Source organism: Schistocerca serialis, chromosome 3, assembly GCF_023864345.2.
Source record: "Schistocerca serialis cubense isolate TAMUIC-IGC-003099 chromosome 3, iqSchSeri2.2, whole genome shotgun sequence".
Lineage (NCBI taxonomy): Eukaryota > Metazoa > Arthropoda > Insecta > Orthoptera > Acrididae > Schistocerca > Schistocerca serialis.
The window spans coordinates 540,354,704-540,375,093 of record NC_064640.1 but is presented as its reverse complement, the minus strand read 5'-3'; positions in this window follow the sequence as shown (position 1 = coordinate 540,375,093).

The window sequence follows — 20,390 nt, the reverse complement described above, 5'->3', positions numbered from 1 at the left end:
AAGTTATGTATTTTAGAGTCCATGTTTATTAGACATTTATTTCTTGTTTTGGTCCATACTACCACGTCTGAAAGTTGTCTGCCCTACAGTCTTACCAACAACATTACCGGTGCATGTATTCTGCCTAAATTGATACATTTACTCTTCTCCTTTATCCCTGAAAGTTTGTAACATCGTCATGGAATCATACAGTACAAACGGTTTGGGAGACAATCTGAGCGGATCTCTTTGATTTTTTACAATGATGTTATCGCTTACGTTCTAGTAAAGTCATAAGAAGGTGAAAGGGAGTGCAAAGTGACTTAGACAAAACAGTTCCATGGTGCGAAAAGTGGCAATTGACTCTAAACAGTAAAAAGTGTGAAGTCTTTCACATGAATACTAAAAAATTCGCAATCTTTCGGTTACACGTTAAACAACACAGATTTAAAGGCTGAAGATTCAGCTAAATACGTAAGTATTTCGGTTGCAAGGATCTTAAACTGGAACCATCACACAGAAAATTTTGTGGGCAAAGTGAAGCAAAAACTACGTTTTATAGCCAGAACACTTAAAAGCTGCAGCGGATCTACTAAAGAGGACGCCTACGCTACGCCCTTCCTTTCTTTTATGGAGTGTGGTACGCTTACGAGACAGGATTAACGCAGAACATGGAAAAAATTTAAAGAAGCGAAACTCGTCCCGGGATCTACGGCCGGTTTCTTGTGTCTAGGAAGCCTGAATACTCGGTTCACTATCCAAACAATCAAACAATTCGTATTAATGAGTTTTATTACAACAAAAGAATATAATACTTAACTTTGATGGATGTGTCGCAAGCAAAAAAAATGTGTGTGAAATCTTATGGGACTTAACTGCTAAGGTCATCAGTCCCTAAGCTTACACATTACTTAAGCTAAATTACCCTAAGGACAAACACACACACCCATGCCCGAGGGAGGACTCGAACGTACGTCGGAACGTCACAAGCAAGGGACGACAACAAAGTAATCAGTCTTCTTCAGAATAGGCAAACACAAATCTCTACATAGAGATCCCTAACGAAGTGGCTAAGGTTGACGCTGCTATCGAAGTGGCCGTAACCATTCGGGCGCGGCGCTTATGTCCTCTTCACGTAGGGGCCACTGCTGTCGCGTTGTCGTCCTGGAGTGAGAACCGGCCAGCGTGCGATTTGCTGACTTCTTTTCACAGCCTTCTCTTCCCTGTCGTTCCCGACTGTCGTGCCGGCGCTGACTTGACGCCGTAACTTGGTTAATGATTCTTCTGTTCTTTCGATAGTGTGATTGACTGACATTCCCCCTATTTCTGGCGGTGCCACCAGCGGTGGAAGGCGAATCTTTGACAATCCAACCACTAGTGCTGAAAAAACGTCAGAAAAATCGTTAACCAAACGCCGGCCAAATGTCCCGGCACAAGAGCCAACAGGCAATACGTTGACATGCGCCCACAAAAGCCTCAAAAATTTCATACTTCAGAGTTGAATGCTACAAGTGAACAGAACACAATTTGCTAGCAACTGATAAGAATTACCATCTTTTAAATGCTCGATAGTACGTGTCCCACCGAATCGTTGGAAGTCTCTTCGCGCGAATGTATCTTGACACTCGAGGTATGTGTGGTCGGGTAGCACTTACCAGGCGCTTCCGGGAAAGCTCCTTGTAACATTCACGCGACCTGTCCTGTGCAAAAGGGTAGGCAGTTGTTTATGAGCAATTCGCTGTCCGACGCCGTTGTATCTTAAGAGAAGAAAGCCAGTTTTTAAAAGCGCACGGACAAGCCTGTATTGGATAGAGAGCTAGAGTCACGCTAAGCTACGAGCCAATAATGGAAGAATTACGAACTGGCCGGTTCTCCACTCAATATCCTCGAAATGTTTTCAGTGAATGTATATTCCCTTATAATTAACAGGCGGCCGGAGTGGCCGAGCGGTTCTAGGCGCTACAGTCTGGAACCGCGCGACCGCTACGGTCGCAGGTTCGAATCCTGCCTCGGGCATGGGTGTGTGTGATGTCCTTAGGTTAGTTAGGTTTAAGTAGTTCTAAGTTCTAGGGGACTGATGACCTCAGAAGTTAAGTCCCATAGTGCTCAGAGCCATTTGAACCTAATAATTAACAAAGACCTTTTGCACAAGCACGCAGTTCGCTGCCTGTTAAAACATATATTGAGTAGAGTTGATTCTGTTTTCATTATTGTTGTATCATTCCCCACCTCCAGTTTTCACGTGGGGTGGACTGTTAGCGTTAAAAACATTTCGCTCCACAGCCTAATGGTTTTAAAATATATAATCTCGAAAAAATGATTTGAAAAACTGATTTTCTTTACACGTTTTTCTAGGATTATTTAAAAGATAATTTTCATCGATATATAAGACACAACATTTGACGTTTTCCTGTCGTTAAACTAAAAATGTAATTAATGGATGGCAAAAACGTGGAAGATCTTAAACTTCGATTAAAATAACTTCGCGATTGACATTTCAGCGAGTCGAATGCTAGGGCCCAGCCAGCTGCTATCTTCCAATCACGGTTCTTTCTCTCGAGCGCCACGTGCTTGGCAATGTGACGTGTAGAGCCTTGTCAAGTTCGCTAGCTGTTCGTCGGCACCACTGCGGCCCCTTCCCCCCACCACCGACCCCTACCCCTTCCCCCCGTGGCCAATACAGTTCGACAGTCTCAAGGTTATTTTCTTCCAGCGATTGTACTGTTACACTCTTTGATTATTTGAAGTTTGTCACTTCCGCTACATCCTTGTTCCATCGGCTGTAAGGTGCGCATGTGATGCGAGGGGCGAGAGAAGACCCCTGCCAGCTTTCTACTGCGAACTGCAAAACGGCTGCCGCAATCCTGCTGAAATAACCCCACCTAGACGACAAGGTGGGATTGTCTGAAAGCCGTAGCTGTCATACTGCGGCAACACTGACACATTGTCGTAGACGCGTTTACAAAATACCGTTACGTGACTAGCCGTGGGTGATGGGTGAAGCACCTGCGTCAAGCTGTCTTTTACCACTCTCCCGCCATGAGATACCCACTACGTGAGGGATACGGTAATGTCCTGTGCGCGTGCGCTATACGGTGAGGAAAGTCCCCTGGTGATTGTACAACATAGCTGTAAACATCAGCCGTCTCATTGTTAGCGTAGTGAGTGGACCAACGTTGGTTGTTCAGGCTGTTGCGTCGTCACCATCTGACTTGCCTCCAAACTGCTACAGTTTCTCCTGCCGCTGCGGTTGTAATTATCGCAGATCTCCAATTGCTGCGAGGGCTATGGGTTTGGGCTCGGGCAACTGTAGCCCGTCTGCCAACACCGGCAGAACGCGTATATGCTTACTGAAGCCAGCGACGCTTACATGGGATGCCGGGAGTGCGACATAATGATTAAGAGTGCACACAAGACATCTGGAACACCGCAAGTGGACTGGCGCATTGTCGTGCAGTGCACTATTCACAGCGGCGACAATGCATGTATGAAGTTGAGAGCTCTGGTTGGCGGGACTTACAAGTAAACCTACCCAAGATACACACATAGATTTTGATTGGCTTTGAATATGTTGTAGCGTAGACAAAAATAAGAGACAAAATTTTTTATACGTGCCCATACGTCTCTCAAGGGGGTGAAACACCCCCTTTAAAAAAATGGTTCAAATGGCTCTGAGCACTATGGGACTCAACTGCTGAGGTCATTAGTCCCCTAGAACTTAGAACTAGTTAAACCTAACTAACCTAAGGACATCACAAACATCCATGCCCGAGGCAGGATTCGAACCTGCGACCGTAGCGGTCTTGCGGTTCCAGACTGCAGCGCCTTTAACCGCACGGCCACTTCGGCCGGCCCCCCCTTTAAAACTGATTTTTAATACACACTAAAAAAAAGTTAAAAAAAAAAGATACACGCGCCACGAAGATGTCTGCAAGTTGGTCACAAACTGATATTCAAACACGTAAATGCAAAACTGAAAATTTTGACGACCGATGGATGAATGTATGACGCTGCAGCGCAATAAGACTGCGTAAGCGCTCGTATAGCGATATTTCTAGTGCTCCTTTGGAATACCATTTCATCATACATGATTTCATTTGGTATTAACGATGCTATGCGTTTTGCTGTTAGTCTAATGTGGAAATGAAACACTGAATAATGGTGAGAGCGGGTAGAGAATTCGAAAAAAGTGACTTTTTCGACAAATCTGAGTATATCGATGTAAAGTACATTAAAAACCACAGACTTTTATTTGAAGCTTTTTTATATTTATTACCGTCTCAATGGTATTCATTCAGAAATATTATACTATTTTTTTTCTCAAGGCAGTGTTACAGCCCTTAAACGACCGTAAGGACACGAATAAGAAAATTAAGTGTGTCTTAATTTGCTCTACACTAAAAGATATTCAAGGCCGTTCAAAATCGAAGTGTATCCTTTGGGTAGGTTTACTTGTTAGTTCCAAAGCGGGGAGTCTCAAATAACAAGTGATTTTAATCAAAATTCAGTACCTTAAGATTGGTACTATATTACGACATTGCCGGCCGGAGTGGCCGAACGGTTCTAGGCGCTACAGTCTGAAACTGCGCGACCGCTACGGTCGCAGGTTCGAATCCTGCCTCGGGTATGGATGTGTGTGATGTACTTAGGTCAGTTAGGTTTAAGTAGTTCTAAGTTCTAAGGGACTGATGACCTCAAAAGGTAAGTCCCATAGTGCTCAGAGCCATTTGAACCCATTTTTATATTACGACATTTTGTAAGACGGACTGTCATACACATTTTCGTCTTTTAGTACTGGTCTGCTGCACGTGGTGTTCCCACTTATTTCGTTGTGCACAAGGCACGAAGTTCATTTCTACCACCATGTGTCAGTAGTATGCGCGGAATTACAATGAAGCGCCAAAGAGACGGGTAGAGACGTGCGTATTCAAATACAGAGATATACAAAAGGCAGAGTACAGCGCTGCGGTCGGCAATGCCTATAGAAGACAACAAGGGTCTGACGCAGTTGTTAGATCAGTTACTGCTGCTATAATGGCAAGTTATCAAGACATAAGTGAGCTTGAACGTGGTGTTACACACGGCGCACGAGCGATGGGACACAGCATCTCCGAGATAGCGATAAAGTGGGGATTTTCCCTTGCGACTATTTCACGACGGTACTGTGAGTATCAGGAATCCGGTAAAACATCAAATCTGTAACATCGCTGCGTCCGGAAAAAAAATCCACAAGAACGGGACCAACGACAACTGACGAGAATCGTTCAACGTGACAGAAGTGCAAATTGCTGCAGATTCCAATGCTGGGCCATCAATAAGTGACAGAGTGCGCAACATTCAACGAAACATCATCTATATGGGCTATCGGAGCCAAAGGTCCAGTCGTGTACTCTTGATGACTGCGCGACACCTAACTTTACGCCTCGCCTGTGCCCGTCAACACCGACATTGGACTGTCGATGACTGGAAACACGTTGCTTGGTCGGATGAGTCTCGTTTCAAATTGTATCGAGCAAATGGACGTGTACGGATATGGAGACAATCTCATTAATTCATGGACCATACATGTCAGTAGGCGACTGTTTAAGCTAGTGGAGACTCTGTAATGGTGTGGGGCGTGCGCAGAGACTGCTATTTTATGTTTGTCACTTTATAAACGGATCTGTATATCTCCACGTTCACTGTGCTTCACTGTGCTTCACTGTGCCACCAAACTGTGATAAGTACGTAAACATCCTGCCTGATCACTTACATCCATTCATGTCTATTGTGCATTCCGATGGACTTGATCAATTCCAGCAGGACAATCCGCCTCCCCTCACGTCCAGAATTGCTACAGAGTGGCTCCAGGAACATTCTTCTAAGATTAAACACTTCCGCTGGCCACCAAACTTCCCGGACAGGAACATTATTGAGCACATCTGGGATGCCTTGCAGCCGGCCGTTGTGACCGAGCGGTTCTAGGCGCTTCAGTCCAGAACCACGCTGCTGCTACGGTCACAGGTTCGAATCCTGCCTCGGGCATGGATGTGTGTGATGTCCTTAAGTTAGTTAGGCTTAAGTAGTTCTAAGTCTAGGGGACTGATGACCTCAGATGTTACGTCCCATAGTGCACAGAGCCATTTGAACCATTTGGATGCCTTGCAACGTGCTGTTCAGAAGAGATTTCCACCCCGTCGTACTCTCATGGAGCTATGGACAGTCCTGCAGGATTCATAGTATCAATTTCCTCCAGCAATACTTCAGACATTAGTCCTGTCCATGCCTCGTCGTGTTGAAGCACTTACTCGCGGCACGTGCTCGCAGGGACCATACACGTTATTAGCCAGGCCTACTAGTTTATTTAGCTCGTCAGTGTGTATCACATTGTATTGTGTACTACGTAGTTTTACGCTACATTCCATTACTTATGTTTAGTTGTTTTTCTTCATCAATAACCATGGTTCTCAACAAGAATGAGTGCAAAAAAGCGCAAGTGATTCTTCAGCGATGAATTGCCATTCATCAGTGATGTTAGTTCTTCGGACTCAAAGGGAAAATTGTGATGCAGCTAGTGTGCTTCTAGTACCTGAATGAGTCACAGGGAAGCACAGTGAACGTGGAGATATACAGATCCGTTTATAAAGTGACAAACATAAAATAGCAGTCTCTGCAGCAGCGTCCTGTGCAACATTAACGTCATTCTTCAAACTTGAAAAATCTTTGTGGTCAGGAGCAGAGGTTTACTGCAGCTGAAGGAGAGTCTTCGTATATCATACATTCCAGCACAGTCATAGCTTCACACACACACACATCAGAAAAAGCTTTGCATCACCCTGGTCCCCAGAACTCCTGAAAATAGACGTTGACTGTGGATTTTGTATCAAGGACACAGTCCTTTTGACTGTTCAGAGATGTCACTAAATCCGCCCAAAGATGAAAACAACCGTGCATGAGCAGCGCCTATTAGACGGAGGGGGTCCGACAGCCGAACAGTTCCAGTCATTCCACCAGGAAGGAGGTACACGGCTCGTGATATCTGTAGCTCAACCATGCCTAGGCGGTCAGTACCACGGTTCGATATCGTCCGCATTGTTACTTTGTTCCAGGAAGGGCTCTCAACAAGGGTAGTGTCCAGGCGTCTCGGAGTGAACCAAAGCAATGTTGTTCGGACATGGAGGAGATACAGAGAGACAGGAACTGTCGATGACATGCCTCGCTCAGGCCGCCCAAGGGCTGCTACTGCAGTGGATGACAGCTACCTACGGATTATGGCTCGGAGGAACCCTGATAGCAACGCCACCATGTTGAATAATGTTTTTCGTGCTGCCACAGGACGTCGTGTTACGTCTCAAACTTTGTGTAGTAGCCTGCATGAGGCGCAACTTCATTCCCGAGCCGTGCGGAGTGGCCGCGCGGTTTGAGGCATCATGTCTCGGCCTGCGAGGCCGCTCCGGCCGGAGGTTCGAGTCCTCCCTCGAGACTGGATGTGTGTGTTGTTCTTAGCATAAGTTAGTTTAAGTAGTGTGTAAGTCTAGGGACCGATGACTTAAGCAGTTTGGTCCCTTAGGAATCCACACACATTTGAACATTCACTCCCGACGTCAGTGGCGTGGTCCATGTTTGCAACCATGACACCATACAGCGCGGTACAGATGGTCCCAACAACATGCTGAATGGACCGCTCAGGACTGGCATTACGTTCTCTTTACCGATGAGTGTCGCATATGCCTTCAACCAGACAATCGTCGGAGACGTGTTTGGAGGCAACCCGGTCAGACTGAACGCCTTAGACACCCTGCCCAGCCAGTGCAGCAAAGTGGAGGTTCCCTGCTATTTTGGAGTGGGGTTATGTGGGGCTGACATACGCCGCTGGTGGTCATGGTTCAAATGGCTCTGAGCACTATGGGACTTAACTTCTGAGGTCATCAGTCCCCTAGAACTTAGAACTACTTAAACCTAACTAACTTAAGGACATTACACACATCCATGTCCGAGGCAGGATTCGAACCTGCGGCCGTAGTGGTCGCGCGGTTCCAGACTGTAGCACCTAGAACTGCTCGGCCACACGGCCAGCTGGTGGTCATGGAAGGCGCCGTAACGGCTGTACGATACGTGAATGCCACCCTCCGACCGATAGTGCAACCACAGCGGCAGCATACTGGCGAGGCATTCGTCTTCATGGACGACAAGTCGCGCCCCCATCGTGCACATCTTGTGAATAACTTCCTTCAGTATAACAACATCGCTCGATAGAGTGTCCAGCATTTTCTACAGACATGAACCCCATCGAACATGCCCGGGATAGATTGTAAAGGGCTGTTTATGGCCAACGTGACACATCAGTCACTCTGAGGGTTCTATGCCGATTCGCTGTTGAGGAGTGGAACAGTCTGGACCAACAATGCCTTGATGAACTTGTGGATAGTATGCCACGACGAATACAGGCATGCATCAATGCAAGAGGACGTGCTCCTGGGTATCAGAGGTACCGGTGTGTACAGCAATCTGGACCACCACTTCTGAATGTCTCGCAGTACGGTAGTACCACATGCAATGTGTGGTTTTGATGAACAATAAAAAGGGCGGAAATGATGTTTATGTTGATCTCTATTCCAATTTTCTGTACAGGTTCCGGAACTCTTGGAACCGAAGTGATGTAAAACATTTTTTGATGTGTGTATCTGTAGACTGTACAGTGAAACTTCTTCAAGCAACAGTAGAGCCTAAATTTGCATGTACACGTACAAAAACAAAGGCCATAATCATGAATATGTTAGTTCCTCACGCTTTAGATATGTTGCGATGGGATTTGGAAAATATTGTAGTTATTTCGATTCTGACAAATGCGTCTAACAGCAAAGAAATTAAGATTTTTCCTTTGATTGTTAGATATTTTGATTATAAAACTGGTGTAAACGTAAGAATATTACAAATAAAGTCATTGCCTGGAAGACGATTTCTTAATGGGAGACACTATACAATAGACAGCCTCAGACAAAATAGTCTAGAAGAGAAAGTTCTTGGACTGTGTGCTGATAATACTAATAGCAGTTTTGGAGCCGCTGAAATTAAAGGTCAGAACAAGGTTTTCACCAAACCACAAGTTCAACTCTACCATGCACTGATAGTGCTCGGGTGCGCTGTCCATGTATGTTCAAGTAGTTACTGGTGTTTTGCCTGTAGAAGTAGAAATGGTAGTTTCCAAAATAATGTCGTAATTCAAATTTGTACTTTGAGAGTTGAAGGAGTTTTGCAGTTTTGTGGAAACATATTTTGCAGTGATTTTGGGTTATGCTCAAACAAGCTGTCACCTCTTGTTGAAAGAGCTATCAAAATGTTTAAAGCACTAAAATCATACTTCCAGTCTGAAAAGAAATCTCCATTGTGCCTTCACAGCTTCTGCCAGGAGCCCTTTTCTGAAGTACGGTTATACTTTCCTCATAGCCAGGCTTCATCATTTAATGAACACTGAAACTGACTTGGAATTCTAAGTTAAAGACTAAATTCTTCCCTCAGTTGTTAAAACAATTGTTGAAAAGCTTGAAGCACAGGAAGGTCCGCTTCCAGCTGAGGTAAAAACGTTTCATAGGGCTGTACTATTTTTCCATGAAACTGATTTATCCTACTTTTAAAAAAGACTACTGAAGAAAGTTTCCAGAACTCATAATCCTGCAGTCGGGTTACCTTAAATCAATGATCCTTATGGAATGACAATGAAAGAACTTCTCCTCTAGTTCTGTGCCATGTGTTGAGTTTACAGCAAACGAAATGTATCCTTGCAGCGAGGGAGCGCTGTTAACAAAAATGTATGTAAAGGCCCCGCACAGAATCGCGGTTTGGGGTGACGGTTCTGGTTCTCGGCTCCTATTTGAGTTAGGAACACAGGGTAAAAAGTTTTTCGTTTAGCCCGAACCAGTGGCCATTTATATAGCCATCCAAACATATGTCTTACTGCAGTTATATTACAGTATATTATGCAAAGTTTGAACGACGAACCGGAACTGACCCCCAGGCAAATTGTACGAATCGATTAATACTTTTTGATAAAGATTTTAACTGAGCTGAAATTCAAGCTCAGTTAATGGCACCATTCGTATATGTACCGTTCGGATTTTACGTACAAAAACATTCACCCTCGTTCGGATTTTACATACAAAAACAGTCACCATAAATAACTCCGGATTGGAGCGAGACTGATGGTTCAAATTTGGTCCACTGGTGAATCAGACCTCAGCGTTAACCCTCTGAAAAACTCTTGCTTCGTTTGTATTTTGTGTGCAGAAAACACGCTCTTCTAGGAGGTTTTTGAAAAGCGCCACTTTTGTATTTTAAACTTATACGAATCAGCTCGAACTTGACAACAAGGTAGATACATGGATAAAGACAAAACGAAATTTTTATCCAAAAATCGTTACCCGTTGTCGAGAAACGATGGTTTAAAGTCTAGCTAAGTGTAACAAAATCAAATGGCTCTCAGCACTATGGGACTTTTTTTTTAACATCTATGGTCATCAGTCCCCTAGAACTTAGAACTACTTAAACCTAATTAACCTAAGGACAGCACACAACACCCAGCCATCACGAGGCAGAGAAAATCCCTAACCCCACCGGGAATCGAACCCGGGAACCCGGGCGCGGGAAGCGAGAACGCTTCCGCACGACCACGAGCTGCGGACTAAGTGTAACACATAACAATCGGTCTTACATGAATAGAATGCTCGAAAATGTTTTAAAGTGAATCAGTTAAATAAAAATGGATTCTTACGATAAAATCGAAAACTCGCTTAAATAAATCTAGCTTTATTCTGATTTCAGGCGCAAAAACACGTTTTTTCTGAGTTGTCTTACGCGCGCCACTTCTGTTTTTCAGACTTGTGCGAATCGGTTCAAATTTTTTGAGAAGGTAGGCAAATACGTGTAATTAATGGTAGTCGTGTTGTTTTGTGAAAGCTTCACCCGTTGTCACAATATAATGGTCTAACGTCGCACATAAAATGCACGTAAATTCCGGTTTTATGCTAGTCGCACGAGCTGAGACGTTTTAAAGTGACACACATGATAACAAAAAATTCATTCTTACGGTAATTATAAGAAGTTTTTGCAAAAATCTTTCATCGTTCGTATTTTACACGCGAAAACTTACCCGTTTGCGTATATAACTGTGTTTCGTAGAAATGCGTAGCAATTCAAGCGCTGCGTTTTGATATAATTTAAAGGAACTGGTTATTACAGTTGATAATCGTTTCGTTGTTCATGAAAAAAAATGGCTCTGAGCACTATGGGACTTAACATCTGTGGTCATCACTCCCCTAGAACTTAGAACTACTTAAACCTAACTAACCTAAGGACATTACACACATCCATGCCCAAGGCAGGATTCGAACCTGCGACCGTAGCAGTCGCGCGGTTCCGGACTTAGCGCCTAGAACCGCGAGACCACCGCGGCCGGCCATTGTTCATGAGTTACAGATTTTATTCATCAGTGGCTAAAGCATTATCGATGACAACGCAGAAAATTAAACTAACCAAAAATTGCTATAAAAATAATTGTTAGGAAAAAGGTCACCTTATTTCTAACCAACAGAGAATGCTTACCGCATTTTCCTCAAAAACTAAAATGCTTGCTTGTAGAAAATTTAGTTTCGGACAAAACAAGCTTAAGTTCGTCGGTTTTCGTACAGGACTGAAAAGTTTATAGTATTTTGTCGTGCATACATTGTTTCGCAGTTCTTCTGCTTGTTTCAGCCAATAATACTAATACTTAATTCGAATTGATTGTAGCAACATTTCGCACCAAAATTATTCACGTGTGTTTTTCTAGTCGCGGTTTCTTAATTCACAACTTTTACTGTTGCATACTTTAAATAAACGACAAGAATTTTAAGATTACACGATGTATGTTTTTCAGTAGATTATTATTTGTTCTGCGAGTCGTTCAGCTTGCGATGTAGCAAGCTTTTAAGTAAGTTTGCCTATGTAATATGGTCGTATAGTAAGTTTGTCTAGGAGTGTAAACTGTTTACACACATTATTATCGTAACCTTCGCTATGTTTGCTGTTATTTTGTGCATTGTACTAAGTGTTTTTGATTATTTTTCACATGTTTGCGTATACAGTCTGATGTGTATATGAAGGAAATGTAACTATAAAACAAAAAATACAAAAGCTAAAAAATTAAACAAAATTTAAAAAAACTACAAAATTTAAAACAAAATAAAAAATAAAAATATGAAAAAATTCAAAAAGTAAAATGAAAAACCTCCTGTGGGCATGTGACCTTGAGTCGTGTGCGCTTTTAGGGCATAGTAGGCAAATGGGAAGTTCTCCTATCTTAGCACAAGGAAGGCAAATATGTCCAGGGAAGAGTTAGGGATATAAAAGAAGGGGCCTAGCTTTTCGACTTACCTGGCAGCTTCAAAGACATATAAATCGAAACAGTTTGTTATATTCGCGCTGTTTTACGAGTTAACCCTACTTCCCTAGCGCAGTGAGCGCTCTTAGCTGCAAGGTGTTGGCACAACTGCAACTTGCAAGTTGTAGGCTAAAGCCCATGATACTGTGCCCGAAATCCAGAAGATTCAGGAGCCATAGTAAGCAATAACATAATATCATATGATTAAAGAGCATACATGAAATCGTTTAAAAAGTTTTTCTGGGAGGATAAAATTTCTGAAGACGGATTTGTTCCTGAGAGGACGCTAAAACATTTTTTGATTTCTGCGTGGGGGGGGGGGGGGGGGACGAGGGGAAAATTTCTTCCCTGTTACATGAATGGTGAGAGGTGTAGGAAAAAAACAAATACAAATTTATGTGCTTCTAGGGAGTGGAATTCATTTACAGTGGGCGGTATCCGAGAGTGCGGGTGCATCTATAATAGGAAGTATTCCAGAATGACGACGCATGCCTCCTGAACTTTAATGACACGTTGTATCATATTGCACGACATGACAAATGCCATGTTGAATGACGTGATGGTATGTGTCAGGTTGTACGACATAACATCATGTATCACGTTACTTTACTTGACATGATGCATTATATTACATGACATGGGTACCAACACTAACAAGTAAAAACGTGCAAGTATGTCAAGATTTTTGATTTATATGTCTTTAAAGCTGCCAAATAAGTCAAAAACCTAGTTCCCTTCTTTTACATCCTTTAACTTCACCCAGGACATATTCATATTTTTTGTGCTATGCCAGGATCATTTTTCATTCTGAGGATGAGTTTGCAATTCAAAGATGGGTTGAAATGACTTCTCATTTCAGCCAGAATCAAGTTTGTGGAGTTTCTCTTCTGCCTTCGTGGCACTAATGCTGCTACTGAAAGTGTATTTTCACATTTGAATGATACGTGGACCAGTGACAAAACACAGCTTGCAGTAGAAATTATGAAGGTATTGTTAGTGACTTGAGTGAATTTTTTCATATGCTGTCGAAGAATACAGACGTTGTGACGCAAATTCATAGCAAAGTCAAGTACAGTTGGTCTGCTCACACTCCTTCATCTTAGAATTTTTTAATTCTTTATACAATATCAAATATTGTAATTTGGGTCTAGAAAATATCGTCATCTTATTAGGACTAACTTGCTATCTGAGCTCCTAATATTCACACAGGCCACTCTCCTTTCTCCGAAAGCCACTTTTAATTTTCCTACTAACGGAATCTATCATTTCTTAATCATATATGTTCCTACAGTCTTGCATTTCTGATGTATTCGTTCCTGCTTTGACATTTTGCACTTTCTGTCAATCTCATTTCCTACACGTTTGTATTTCCTTTCAACTGCTTCCTTTGCTGGATTTCTTTATTTTCTCCTTTCGTCAGTTAAACTGAAATTCTCCTGTGTCATCCACGAATTTCTACTAAATTTTTTGCAACTTGATCTTCTGCCGCCTTCACTTAAAGCTACTCAATCGTACTGTAGCGTATTTTATTATTATTACTATTGGCTAATTGTCCCCAGAAACGGAAGACGTTAAGAAAATAACTCGATCAGTTTTTCTTTGAGTTCTTCTTGTTCTTCCAATAGGCTTTCATTCTTTCCGAAAAGGCTTGTTTACGCTCATCCAACCACTTTGGTCTGTACTGTTTTTCTTTCGGTTGCTCTGATATAACTTCCCATCTGTCTACTTTGTATCTGAAGGCGTCTCCTTCTAGAGTGTCGGCTGGTCTTATGTTTCCATTAATTAGGGTCTTTCGAATTTCATCTATCCAGGGTGTGGAATTCTTAAGTGAGGTTACACAACATATTATTCTCTTTGTCAATCGATTTTCTGGCAGTCGGCTGAGATGGCTAAAGAATTTCATTCACCTTTTCCTAATATCAGTTTCTATGCACTCGAGGTATGAATTAAAAAAAAAAAATCTGCCTTCAGTCACAATTTTGCGTGTTGTATTCAGTGCACGATGCATTTCGAACCCCGTGGGTCCATCTTCGCATGTAATTCGTCTTAATACTCTCTTTATTTGTTCTCTTGAATGAGATCAAATGCATATTCCTATCACGAAAAGGTTTGATATTAGGTTGCGAATTTCATAAGTCAGGCGCGAAAAATATGTGCGAAATAGTGGAAAAGATGAATAGTGTAAACTTACCAAATAATCCAAGGAAAGCGTTTTTAACGTTTTAGCGACAGCACACTTTTTTCCTCCATCGTTTTCATACATATCACTTCATTCAAGACACACATTCGCAAACACAAGTTTGTAAACACTTCACAGATGTTTTTGTACGTGGTGTGGTCAAAGATGAATTTTAAAGATCTGTTCTAAAGTTATTTCCTAAATATGTCAATCGTTTCCTGCATTGTCTGTTGTTTAATAATTATATCTCTAGCACTATGAAAAATTCATCTTTGACCACACCATATGCAAAAACATCTGTGAAGTGTGTACAAACCCGTGTTTGCGAATGTGCCTCTTGACTGAAGTGATATGTTTGAAAACGATTGAGGAAAAAACTTATGCTGTTGACAAACGCTAAAAACGCTTTTCTTGGATTATTTGGTAAGTTTACATTATTCATCTTTTCCACTATTTCTCACATATTTTCCGCGTCTGACTTACGAAATTCATAACCTAACATCAAACCTTTTCGTGACAGGAATATGCTTTTCATCTCATTCAAGAGAACAAATAAAGCATGTATTAATTCTAATTACACCTGAAGATGGATCCACAGGGTACGAAATGCATCGTGTACTGAATTCAACACGGAAAATTGTGACTGAAGGGTTTTTTTTAATTCATACCTGGAGTGTATTGAGCACACTCACGTTTGAAGCTGCAAAATATGGATAAAATTTTAAAAAATCAAATTCGATGTTTGAAAACTTTCGTGTTGTTTTAATTGGTGATAGCCTGTAACCGTCTTCCTCCTAGAATTTTCGGGATGGTCTTTTTCTCCTCTTTTTTGATGTCTTCATGTTGTTGTTTTCTGTTAAGGGTTAGTGTTTCATTTGTGTAGTGGCTGGTTTTATGCTAGTATTGTAGTGTCGAATTTTTGTCCCTCTTGACATTAATTTTATGTTGCAGAGGTTTTGCGTAAACCCCAATCCCTTTTTTAATTTTTTGGAGGCGATGTTGCTGTGAGATATTTTTTTCAATACCTGTTGGTTCGATGAATTCTCCAAGGTATTTAAAGTATGGGACCCTATTAATTTTAACATATTTTGTTTTCAAGCTTGCAATTTCCGTTTATAAACAAAAGCGTTCAGTTTTCACAAATGAAATTTGTAAACTTACTTTTTTCTGCACATTGTTGGAGTATTTCTAGCTGTTTGCCTGCAGTCTGCTCATCCTCTGTTAGTATCGCCAGGTCGTTCGCAAATGCAATATATGGTATGTAGAGGTTGTTTTTGGCAACGCCCAGTCGGATTGGCTTCCGAACCCAACATTTCTTGATTTCTTTCTCCCATTCTTCGATAACTTTGTCTACGACTACTTTGAACAGAATAGGAGGGAGTCCATCACCTTGTCTTACAGCTGTTTGAACGTTGAAGGGTTCTGAGATCTCCCCTATAAATTTTTCTTTAGATTTCGTGTTAATTAGTGTTTGTTTTATGATTTCCCGTGTTTTGGGATCTAGTCCCCTCTCTTCTAAAATTTGTAATAGTGAGGGTCTGTCTACTGAATCGTATGCTTTTTTGAAATCTACAAATGCGCATACTACAGCCGGCCGCGGTGGCCGAGCGGTTCTAGGCGCTACCACTGAGGTCGCAAGTTCGAATCCTGCCTCGGGTTCAAAATGGTTCAAATGGCTCTGAGCACTATGGTCATCAGTCCCCTAGAACTTGGAACTACTTAAACCTAACTAACCTAAGGACATCACACAACACCCAGTCGTCACGAGGCAGAGAAAATCCCTGACCCCGCCGGAAATCGAACCCGGGAACCCGGGCGTGGGGAGCAAGAAGGCTACCGCACGACCACGAGCTGCGGACTCCTGCCTCGCGCATGGATGTGTGTTATGTCCTTAGGTAAGTTAGGTTTAAGTAGTTCTAACAAGGGAATGGTCAGACTTGTCATGTCGAAACCTGTGTTGCTTTTTTTACCACTGTGAGTTAACATTGCAAGAAGTCTGTATGCAGAATTTTAGCTGGTGACATGACCTGGAAGTCTGTAAACAATTTTATGAAGTAAGACATTATTGTCGCACGGTTTTCGCGCTTATAACTGCCTCTTGTACAACCCTGACCTCTGTCGCTACGTTATACCAACGCCATCTAGGGACATGGTGGCGTTACCTACGCGCCGCTCTCTCGCCACAGCAGTGAGAGAGCTGTTTCCCCCAGTGAAAGCGATCGTATGATAATGAAACATTCGTTGACAAATATGGCTGATATGTTATCTACAACATTCTTTCCAAATAGCTATGAAATAGACACAAATAAATATACGGTTTAGAACACGTCCAAATTTTATTTCTTGTAATTACCGCAAAAATGCGAAATATTGATACAATGTTCAAAACATAGATTTTTTGTGCACCAAGAACATACAAGCAAAGACTACATATGGCAGCCCTGCGAATCACAGACGTTGTTAGATGTCCGTAGACAAAACTGGGCTGGTGTTAGGGATGAATCAGGCCTAGTATCAGTATATTTCGACGAGTGCCACACATATTTAATCAAATTCTGAAACCGTGGGGAGGAAAATTGATAATGTACTACTGACTGCAGCTTGAGAATATTGTCACTGTGATAGACAGGAAATTACAATGATCTGCACACAATAATTTTCTGCAAAAAAGACGGCCGCACTTCCCGACCATGCGCACAACGCTCGCGACTCGCCATTTCCAGGGGTGGCCAGCTGTCACTGCAAGTGCCAAGTAGGAAACACAGCCATGTTCGTGATCTTTTTTAGGTGACTTCCAGTTCATGTCAGCAGCTACAATTTTGCATACGGACCTTTTGCACAGTTAAATAACAGTGCTAAAAAAAGCAATACATGTTTCGGCATGACAAGTCTGACCATTCCCTTGTAAGTTCTAAGGGACTGATGACCTTAGAAGTGAAGTCCCATAGTGCTCAGAGCCATTAGATTTTTTTATTTTTATTTTTGTATACTGCTGATTTTTGTCTGAGAGCCCGCATTTTGAGTTTCTCCGGACATGATCTGTTCGGTCTGATTCCTGCTTGATAGTCTGCTACTTTGGGTTCTAACTGATGTTGTGTTCTACTCAGGAGCTGTTAGAATTTTTTAGGCGCCTGGGAATAGAGACAACTCTTATAGTTTTATTATTATTACTAAGGTGATTGCTGTGTGCGGCACACGGGGCTGACGATAATCATAACTGAGGTGAGGGGAGGGAGAGTCAGGAGGGGCAGTAGCGGACTGCGACCTCCCACGCCCAGATCTGAACCTCGCATCCGCGCCCGGTTTCGGAAATGGGACTGTGGCAGCGCTGCAGCAGGTAGATGCGCGCAACTTTACGAGCGGAGGGGAGTGGGAAGGGCCCAGAGGAAGAAAGCCCCGCTTGTCACGTCCGGAATTAAAGACGCGGCCGCAGTCGGGCCGTGTGCGCGGGTCAGGCGAGCCACAAAAAGAAAACACAAAGAAACACCCTGCCCCCTCCCTCGCGGTCCGGCAAAAACGAGCAGAGCTCGGCGCTCAGGAATGCGAGCCACGTCCCTGCCCGCGGATGCCGGTCCGCCCCCGCGGAGTTATTACCCCGGCCTTATCACTTCCAGTCGTAGGCAGTTCTCCCCTCCTGGAATCTGTAGTAGAATTTTAATTCATTGCAGAACTGTCACGTCCTCGTAGAAGTGATTGTTTCTGGTTCTACTCAACCGCATGCAAGGGTCTAGTGCAGAAAAAACGCGGCTGCATTATACCTGTCCGACACCTGCCACCAATTCCCACAAGAATAGTCTCTACATCTACATTTACATCTACATTTATACTCCGAAAGCCACCCAACGGTGTGTGGCGGAGGGCACTTTACGTGCCACTGTCATTACCTCCCTTTTCTGTTCCAGGCGCGTATGGTTCGCGGGAAGAACGACTGCCGGAAAGCCTCCGTGCGCGCTCGAATCTCTCTGATTTTACATTCGTGATCTCCTCGGGAGGTATAAGTAGGGGGAAGCAATATACTCGATACCGCATCCAGAAACGCACCCTCTCGAAACCTGGACAGCAAGCTACACCGCGATGCAGAGCGCCTCTCTTGCAGAGTCTGCCACTTGAGTTTGTGAAACATCTCCGTAACGCTATCACGCTTATCAAATAACCCTGTGACGAAACGCGCCGCTCTTCTTTGGATCTTCTCTATCTCCTCCGTCAACGGATCCCACACTGATGAGCAATACTCAAGTATAGGTCGAACGAGTGTTTTGTAAGCCACCTCCTTTGTTGATGGACTACATTTTCTAAGGACTCTCCCAATAAATCTCAACCTGGTACCCGCCTTACCAACAATTAATGTTATATGATCATTCCACTTCAAATCGTTCCGCACGCATACTCCCAGATATTTTACAGAAGTAACTGTTACCAGTGTTTGTTCCGCTATCATATAATCATACAATAAAGGATCCTTCTTTCTATGTATTAGCAATACATTACATTTGTCTGTGTTAAGGGTCAGTTGCCACTCCCTGCACCAAGTGCATATCCGCTGCAGGTCTTCCTGCATTTCGCTACAATTTTCTAATGCTGCAACTTCTCTGTATACTACAACATCATCCACGGAAAGCCGCATGGAACTTCCGACACTATCTACTAGGTCATTTATATATATTGTGAAAAGCAGTGGTCCCATAACACTCCCCTGTGGCACGCCACAGGTTACTTTAACGTCTGTAGACGTCTCTCCATTGAGAACAACATGCTAACTTCTGTTTGCTAAATACTCTTCAATCCAGCCACATAGCTGGTCTGATATTCCGTAGGCTCTTACTTTGTTTATCAGGCGACAGTGCGGAACTGTATCGAACGCCTTCCGGAAGTCAAGGAAAATAGCATCAACCTGGGAGCCTGTATCTAATATTTCCTGGGTCTCATGAACAAATAAATCGAGTTGGGTCTCACACGATCGCTGTTTCCGGAATCCATGTTGATTCCTACAGAGTAGATTCTGGGTTTCCAGAAACGACATGACACGCGAGCAAAAAACATGTTCTACAATTCTACAACAGATCGATGTCAGATATATAGGTCTATAGTTTTGCGCATCTGTTCGACGACCCTTCTTGAAGACTGGGACTACCTGTGCTCTTTTCCAATCATTTGGAACCTTGCGTTCCTCTAGAGACTTGCGGTACACGGCTGTTAGCAAGGGGGCAAGTTCTTTCGCGTACTCTGTGTAGAATCGAACTGGTATCCCGTCAGGTCCAGTGGACTTTCCTCTGTTGATTGATTCCAGTTGCTTTTCTATTCCTTGGACACTTATTTCGATGTCAGCCATTTTTTCGTTTGTGCGAGGATTTAGAGAAGGAACTGCAGTGCAGTCTTCCGCTGTGAAACAGCTTTGGAAAAAGGTGTTTAGTATTTCAGCTTTACGCGTGTCATCCTCTGTTTCAATGCCATCATCATCCTGGAATGTCTGGATATGCTGTTTCGAGCCACTTACTGACTTAACGTAAGACCAGAACTTCCTAGGATTTTCTGTCTATCTGTTTGCGTACATCTTAATCTCAACGGTCAGTTCTCATTTGAACCGTTAAGTCTTGCTGAGACTTCATTCAGTTTTACACAGTATAGCAATCGTAGTAGAGTATAAAGAACATAGTCACGCTATACTTTAGGTGTATTCACCTTCCGTACACTTCGTCTGCGGGCCCAGATATAGAAAGAAATGCAAGTTTCTGCTCACGACGAGAGGAAAAAATGGTGAAATGTCAAAGATGGAAAAGGCGCTTTGACCTTTTTAAACTATACGAATATTAAACTATATTGTTCTCAAACTAAGTGACA